The 9,183-nt window shown below is 49.8% G+C and overlaps 1 pseudogene; it reads right to left on the bottom strand.

Moving 5' to 3' along the window:
- Positions 1-292: 292 nt before the first annotated feature.
- Positions 293-2,816, bottom strand: LOC136455266 (subtilisin-like protease SBT3.9; annotated as a pseudogene).
- Positions 2,817-9,183: the final 6,367 nt, after the last annotated feature.

Below are 9,183 nucleotides of genomic sequence, written 5' to 3'. Positions count from 1 at the left end.
TTATACATGCAACGGTTTTATTTCTATGATAATCCCACAGCAATGTACAATGTATCCTTCTAGTTTAGCAAATGAAAATTACAGCACAAAAGGAAGTTGACATAGTTATCAGAGTTGTTGTATATACAACAAATAGATCTAGACAACGCATAACCTATTTGGCTACAAGTAAAATAAATACAAGCCATGATGAAACACGACATCAGGCATGCCTTATTTTCTTAATTTTTTTACAGTACTAAGAAAACTATGATAATGAACGCTGCCATGCAGGATAAATGGTTCGCCACAGCTATGCAACATCTGCAAAGAAATCATACACCGTGATCCAGGCCGCTATTGGAATTCGAATCGTCTTTTGGTTATTGTACCAAGTAAGGCTTCCAAATGTATAATCCCCTTGGAACCTCTGCATACGTGATAGCTTGACCTGAAAAGTGTGGACTTTGTAGCATTGAACACAAGAATAGATGGCTCAACTTCGATCTTGATTCCAGATGGGTTCTGAATTGCAACATGGTACACTGCATTGACCTCGCCTACATTTGTGACAGTTCTCCACACGGTAACTGGATACCTCAGATCTGGAGCTGAGATGGATGGCAGGTTCAAAAAATACCCAGATATCGATGTTGCATTGCAGCTAACGGATGTTTTGGTGGTGCAATCAAGGAAGTAGTTGTAATCTTTTGTATTGATATCATAAATTAGACCAGGATCTGCTGCTCTGTTAGGGTTGATGTGTCCACCTCCATAGTCAAATGGGTTGGCAATTTTTCAAGGCAATTCTTCAGCCAGTATCGGCATGCCATCTTCATCAGTTACAGATGCTTCTGCATTCAAAACGAAACAGAGGTAAATACATGTAGCATTGCCTAGTACATTAGTCATGAATTCAAAAATTAAATAATCTTCTAAAGCATTGTTTGATTTTATTACCGGTGGTGATGATTCAGATTTCAGTGCATCAGGAGACCAGTTTGGATGCAGAGCTTTCAACAGCGCGACGATGCCAGCTACATGTGGGGTAGCCATTGATGTTCCTGACTTAATCGCGTAAGAATTTCCTTGTGCTGCTATGATGTTGGCTCCAGGTGCAGCTATGTCAGGCTGTGGAGGAAGTAAAGGCTACGGTGAGACAACAGGCGATAGCTTATTTGTGCCTACAGACTGTTAGACGCAACATTTTGACTTCATGTACCTTGATAATATCAGCGTAGTCGGGTAATGGACCTCTGGAGGAGAATGATGCTACTTTTGGGGCTAGCAAGGCACCTGTACTGGTGCGGGCTGGTTCAATCTTTGCCACCGGTGAGCTGCTCATGATGAGAAAGAACTGATCTTGCTTGTAATGTGAATTGTTGTACTCTCTCCATTCCAAATTATGAGTCATTTCAACTTTTTAGAAAGTGAAAGCATCTTAAGTTTGACCAAATTTATATAATAAAATAATAATATTTATGATACCAAATAAGTATCATTAGATTCTTCATTGATTATATTTTGATAGTATACATATTCGATGTCAAAAATCTTTTTAATTCTCTCTATAGTCTCGATCAAACTTGAAATGCTTTGACTCACTAAAAAAGTTAGAATAACACTTAATTTGGAACGGATGGAGCAGGAGCTAACTCGGATCCAGAAAGTGGTGTACCTGGCGGAGCCGATATACTTTTTGATCTTTTTAGCCGTGTCAATGTCCACCGAAACATATGGAAAGTCACCCAAGTCAGGCAGAATGTCAGTCGTGTATTGAACAAAAATAAGTCAAGTTCCCCCTCCATTCAAGACGTTTTGCCACGCGTCTGACAAATACGCGAATGGGCCAAACGTCGTTGGTGAATGTTGCGTTGCGCAAAGCACGATTTTCCCTTTAATATCAGTACCGTTTAAAGCATATGCCGTGCATGTAAGAGAAGGCACAAATTAAGTTGCTGTCAATTTTAGAATTTCTGGAGCAGAAAATAACGTAAAATTAATGGCTTTGCATACCGGTCTCCATTGGCAAGCCTTCTGAAACTGCTCGTGGATGAGTTCTTCCCTTGGTAATAGAGAGATTGTCCGTGAAAAATAGGCAAGAGTTGTATTTATACTCAAGATCAGTAACATACATATGCTTCATTGCTTCTATGTAAACAAAATCATGGCGGCCTTGTGATTCTTCAGAGTCCGCATTTGTATGTATTCAAACAATTCATACCGTTATCTGTTGCTTGTTTCCCAGCGTGATAACCGTCGGGAACGAGCGAACAGTCTTGCTCGCGGCAACTGTGATGACCCACGGAGCCGTGTTCTCAAGCGTCTGCGGACTAGGCCCGTCGTTCCCGGCCGCGTACACGACGGTGATCCCCTTTTGGACGGCATGCAGGGCGCCGAACGAATTCTCCACGGGACGAACGAGCGATAGCGAGAGCACGTCCACCCCGTCGTGTATCGCGTCGTCGATGGCCGCGAGCACGCCTGCACTGGTGCCAGACCCGCCTTCTCCCCACAGGGACTTGTACATGGCAATGCGGGAGCGGGGCGCGCCGCCACGCGCAGCGCCCGTGGAAGCTGGCCGCCTCAACGACCGAGCCAGCCGCGGTGGAGGCCGTGTGCGTGCCGTGTCCATCGTAGTTCGGGGCCGAGAGGTACTCGGTCTTGAGGATCTCTTCGTCCATTCCGGCACTGTAGAACCGCGCGCCAATGATCTTGCGGTTACAGTTGCCGCTGTTCTAGCCCTGTCCGACTTCGCACTTGCCTTTCCACCGTGACAGCACCGGGCCATACCCTGTTGGCCCTTGGATCTCTGGCAAGGTGAGCCGATCACTCATCGATGTTTCCGATCAGACACTATGCCTATGCCTAGAGGTAGAAGAAGAGAGGAAAAACAGAACGCGTGCACACAGCTCAAGCACAAGCGTTGACCGAAGCTCTACAGAGGAGATGGCAAAACTGAACTTGCTCTTTTTACTGAGTTGCATTGGGAAGATATATATATACAACTCTACCCATCTAATCCTATTACACAGATATGTCAGGTTGCCGTGCTGCAACAGTGAGTAGATATGACAGCAGGGCTGACTTTGGTGCCAGCCCCTGCTATGGCTACAGTACAACAGGAGGACCTTTCGGCACCTGCCCCTGCAGCGGCTACAGTGCAGCAACAGGGGGCCTTTCGGCGCTTGTCCCTGCCGCGCGTTCATGCTGGAGAGCAGCAGATTACTTAATAATTTTTTCCTAATCTTACTGCTAACCCTAGAACCTCCATCATGCCGATCATCTTCTTCAGGTCCATGAACCGAAGACGGCCGAGCGGCTTGGTGAGGACGTCCGCGAGTTGCCGACCAGTTTCGACGAACTCGATGACGATCTGCCCTCCATCGACACAGTCCCTGAGTAAGAAACTTGACATCGATGTGCTTGCTCTGGTATTGGAGAACTTGATTCTTCACGAGGACGATGGCGAGCTGGTTGTCCAACATCAGTGCTGGTAGGTGAGCTTCCACACCGGTCAGCTCGCCCATCAGTCGGCGCAGCCACACAGCTTGGCACACCGCTGTGGCCGCCGCCACGTACTCTGCCTCGCACGTGGACAGCGCCACCACCACCTGTTTCAGCGACAGCCATAAGATTAGAGCCGACCCGAGGAAGACATGCACGCCAGAGGTGCTCCACCGTCCGTCGATGTCCCCCGCCATGTCTACATCACTGAACACAGTGGGCTGCAGCCCACTTCCACCGGTCTTGGGGAAGACGATCCCCTGATCCACCGTCCCCTTGACGTAGCGCAGCAGCAGCTTCACCGCGGCCTAGTGATCCTCTCGGGGATCTTCCATGAAACGGGTGACGTAGCCCACGGCGATCGCAATGTCCGACCTCGTGTGGACTAGGTAGCGCAGACTGCCGATGATGCTCCGGTAGAGTGTTGCATCTACCTTCGCCGTGGTACTGACCTTCGTTAGCTTCAGCCGCTCCTCCATCAAAGTCATGTATGGCTTGCACTCAGCTATGCCACTCCGCTCCAACAGCTTTGAGGCGTACGTGCTCTGGCCGAGCGTGAGTGCCTCCTTCCTCTGTCTCACCTCGATGTCGAGGTAGTAGGAGAGCGTGCCGAGATCGCTCATTCGAAAACGAGCCACCAACTCGCGCTTGAAGTTGTCGATGTCCTCCGCACGTGCATCGGTGACGATCGAATCGTCCACATACACGCCGATGATGAGCTCCTCTTTCCCCCATCACCGCATATAGAGCACGTGCTCGGTTGCGCACCGCGGGAACCCAAGCTCACCCAGCGTGGTGTCAAGCTTGGTGTTCCACGCTCGTGGAGCCTGCCGTAGTCCGTAGAGCGCCTTGCACAGTCGGAGCACCCTGTGCACCACTCCCTTGACGATGAAACCAGGAGGTTGCCTAACGAAGACCGTCTCCGCTAGCCCGCCATTGAGGAAGGCCGATTTTACGTCCAGGTGATGGACGTGCTAGTCCTTCGCTGCTGCCAAAGCCAGCAGCTGTCGGACAGACTCCATGCGCACTACCGGCACAAAGACTTCCTCGAAGTCGATGCCCTCACACTGGACAAAGCCTCGGGCAACGAGGCACGCCTTGTGGTTGACAATGGCGCCGCGCTCGTCCTGCTTGACCTTGTACACTCACTTTAGGCCGATCGGACGGCATCCTTGAGGTGGATCGACGAGCTCCCAAGTCTCATTTTCCTCGATCGCCTTCATCTCCTCCAGCATCGCCCATCGCCAGTTCGCATTGCGCTCGGCTAGCGCAAACGTGGGTGATTCCTCTACACTGACGAGAAGCAGCTTTGGGTCATTGAGCAGCCAACCCGCCAGGCCTGAGGACCCTATGCCACCGACGATGTCGTCCAGCCTGTGGAACTGCACCTCTTCACCATCGTGGAAGGCATCCACGAACTTGCTAATGTCGCTTGGAGGGGAGGCGAACTCAATTGGTGGTCCCCGGCCTCCCTGTTCTACTAGAGTGGTCGGCATCGCTGCTGGACCACTCAGCACCACAGCCTGAGTGGTCGGATCCACTGCTGGAGTGGTCGGCACCACTCCTGAAGTGGTCGGCTCCACTGCTAGAGCGCTCGACACCCCCTCTAGAGTGCTCGGCACCCCTCCCAGAGTGCTTGGCACCACCCCAGAAGTGTTCGGCTCTATTGCTAGAGTGGTCGGCACATTCGCTCTAGTGTCTCCATCACCGTGGATGACCAAGTGCTCGACGACGAAGGTGCTAGTGAAGCCGCCAGCTTCCCCCATGCCCAGACTGTCCTAGTCCTAGGCCATCTTCTCATCGAACACCACATCCTCAGAGATCACCACCTTGCCTCTCTTGGGATCATAGAGCCGATATGCCTTGGTGCCCTCCTCATAGCCCAAGAGCACCATTGGCGTGCTCCTGTCTTCTAGCTTACCGAGGTAAGGCTTAGTGTTCTTTACATGGCTGACATAGCCAAATGTCCTTAGAAAGGACACATTCAGCTTGTGTCCATGCCAAGCCTCGAATGGCGTCTTGCCCTTTAGGGCCTTGGTGGGTGCGCGGTTGAGGATGAACACCGCCGTGGTCACCGCCTCTCCCTAGAACTTTGGATCGAGTCTAGTAAGCATCTAGAGCCGCATTTTTGCGACTGGATGCGTCAAATCAGGGCTAACCGGATGCTAGCCAAGTCCGGTCCTCTTTAGCCCTCATGGGCCATGCCACGTCACCAAGACGGAACGCTAAATAGTGTTTTGCCAGAGTTTGGTCTTATACGCCTCAAGGGTCCGGTCAAACTGATCGAGCTATGCCTTTTCTGCCTTGATGACCGGACGCACTAGGCCGAGTCTGGTCACTGCGTGACCAGAGTCTGATCGATCAAAAACTCCTCCTTTTGATCTCCAACTTCTCCATCCTTGATCAAATGTGCTAACCACCAAGTGTATCGCCTTATGCACGTGTGTTAGCAACTTTTCACAAACATTTTCAAGGGTGTTAGTGTGGCAGAACCACCCAAAATAACACGCTTTTAGAGGCACTCGTCTTCCACTAGACACTAAGCACCCTAGAAGTTAGCTACATCAGATAGTTCCGTCGAGCACACCCCATGGGAGAACTCGAATCAATCCACATTTTACCTCTAGAATCTGATAATGAGTATGTGTTTACAATACTTAGTCCATTTCATACAATAAGAGTTCTTAGAAAATATTTATTACAATACCAGAGTTCAGAGTGCGATAATGAAACAGCGGAATAAAAATAAACATCTAGCGGAAATGATATAAGGATCCGTCTATGCCCACCAGAAGAATCCTCCACACAAGAGCTATTCCTCAAGCTGCACCTGCAACAGGGGTAAAATAAACCCTGAGTACACAATGTACTCGCAAGACTTACCCAACTAGTGGGAATAGTTTTCTGACTCCAAGGAGTATGATAGGCAATATGGGTTTGTTGTTTTCTTTTTGTTTGCACAAAACATTGCTAGGAGTACGTCCTTAAGATCAAGTTTTATTAGCAGTCATGATTACTTCATTAGCTAACTATTCTAAGTAAGCACATGTTCTACTTTCAAGCAAGGGTTAAACAATCAGAACCATTTTACCATCTTTCATCTTTCAGTTCTTACTATGGTGCTAGACCATAGCCAAGTCGTATTATCTTATAGAAACGGTGATTCATGAACCAATGTATCCTACCTGGGTACCACAAAACACATGTTCTGTTTGTACCCCAGGCACAAACAAGACAAACCCATTCCACTCCTATCAAGGGGTCTAGATCCCCATCTAAACTTGGACTCCAAGCCCCCACACTTGAGACCCGGTCTCAGTATCGTGCTTAGACCTCCACCTTTCCCCGCCTCCAATTAGTCGGTCCGAAAAGAGCTGGAACCCACGACAAGAGCATAACGAGCCTTCCCGCTCCTATAAGCAAGTATGTGCTCAGGATAATAAGTCTGTGACCTGACTATCATCCATAGCAATGGATGGTCCTTAATCAACACCAACAGGGAAAACAGTGTAACCAAGCTAAGCCCTATGACCGCATGACACAACTCGTCACACCCACCAATGCCCATATCATATCCCTGCCTGTTCTCCATTTTTTTCCTTTCATTATTTTATCATGAGAGTAAATATAATAATCACTTATTGTGAGTAACGGCAGGTTACTCATGCTACTGAAAACCTAAGCATATCATCTACTCGAACCTGCACTAGTAAGACTCATAGGATAGATATATCTATGCATGTGGTTTCTATAAAAATTCATGTAACGTAAATGCATATCGCATATATATATTCAATGATTATCAAAAATAAGGGTTATGCACTGGCCCACACACATGGCCCACACGACACAGCGAGCGCGTGTGAGTGCGCGGCGCCCCATGGTGCGGCCCACGTGAGGCCGGCCTGCAGTGCGAGACGGCCCGCGATGGGGGGAAATCCCGCGCGCGTTGGCGATTTTGCAAAAGAGACCTTGAACTTCTCCTAAATTACAACTAAGTACTAACACTATTTTCCCCTCTCTCAAACCTTTTGACTTAACCCTCTGGCTTTCCTAGATTTCCCCTGTGCACACCCCCGACGACTCAGCGCATGGCTACACGATGACCGGTGACACAACGCGGCTGCGCCGGCCACCTAGGACCTACGGTAGACCACCTAACAGGCTGATCACCATCTCACCATCTCCAACCTGAGTGGCTACGCTAAGCGGCAGTGTAGGGTGACATGACTTGCCGGGAAAGGCTATAGCGGCGCGCGGCCATCCACGATGACAGCGCCATAGTTTTGGTGAGCTAGGTAGCTGCAGACCTAATTGGTTAGCGCGTGAGCATCAGGAGGCTACCATGGATCAGGCCATGTGGCGGCGCACCACGGTGGCATGGTCATGTCAACGATGACGGGGAGGCAGTAACAGTTGCACTGGTGTGCGCAAGGTGGAGTGGGAGGCAAAGCAAAGCTAGTGGTGTAGGCGAATTGACTCGGGAGGGACGGTAGGAGGGCTACCCTCGACCATGGCCGAGCGTGGTCTTAATGGCATGGCGGTGGGGAAAACTCCAAATTGGAGCTTGGTCGTGCTCGCTTCAAGGCTGGGAAGGGTCAGGGGGTTAAGTGGCTTAATGGAGAAGTCAGGGACGTGATGAATCGGGCGATCGTGACTCAACCATGCCAAATTAAGCGAGTGGGGTCGACCGGTCACGGTGGTAGAGAAAGAGGAGTAGGTCTGGCTTGGCTCATCCTCGCCTTAGCGGCAAGCGATCGGCCGGACCCGAGACAGCGTCTGCGCACTCGGTACGCGACAACATGGCCAGACCACATGCACATGTCAGGAGACAGGTAGAGCATAGCATGCGCGGCTGTAGCACCATTAAGGGGAGGTGACAGTGCGAGGCAGCGGGGACAACCCACATACGCACGAGGGCAAGGTGAGCGGCAGCACAACACAGCGTTGTAGTGGCATCTGTAGCGGCAACGCGAGGTAGGGCAGCAGTGCACACGTGACGATGAGGTGATGGCACCTACGGCGGCTCCAATGCGATGCGGTGCGGGGCAGGCGGCAGCAGTGGTGGCTCCGCGTGCCAGGGCCAGCGGTGGCCGATGTGGCAGAACCGCCCAAAATAGCACACTTATGGAGGCGCTTGTCTTCCACCAGACACTAAGCACCCCAAAAGCAAGCTACAGCGGGCGGTGTCCGTCGGGCACACCCCAAGGGAGAACCCGAAAGATCCACATTTTTCACAAGGATCCAATAATGAGAGCGAGTTACAGTACTTGTCCATTTTATACATCAGAGTTTCTTAAAAAGTATATTATTACAATACCAAATGTCAGAGTGCGGAATGATAAACAGCGGAATTTAAATAAACATCTAGCGGTAGGAGCGAGGATTCTGTCTGAGCCCATCAGAAGAATCCTCCACACAAAGGTACTTCTCATGCATCACCTGTAACAAGGGTAAATAAACCCCGAGTACACAATGTACTCGCAAGACTTATCCGACTAGTGGGAATAATTTTCTAACTCTAAGGAATATGATAAGCTTTATGGTTTGCTGGTTTCTTTTGGGCAGAAAGCAATACTAATAATGAGTCCTTACTTATGTTATTATTATTAGCCGCATTAAGTTATTAGCTATCTAGTTTATAAGCACCTGTTCTACTTTCAAGCAAGAGTTGAGCAATCAGTTCCATTTCTTCTT

Source organism: Miscanthus floridulus, chromosome 5 (assembly GCF_019320115.1).
Source record: "Miscanthus floridulus cultivar M001 chromosome 5, ASM1932011v1, whole genome shotgun sequence".
Taxonomy (NCBI): domain Eukaryota; kingdom Viridiplantae; phylum Streptophyta; class Magnoliopsida; order Poales; family Poaceae; genus Miscanthus; species Miscanthus floridulus.
This window is presented reverse-complemented; position numbering and strand designations above follow the sequence as displayed.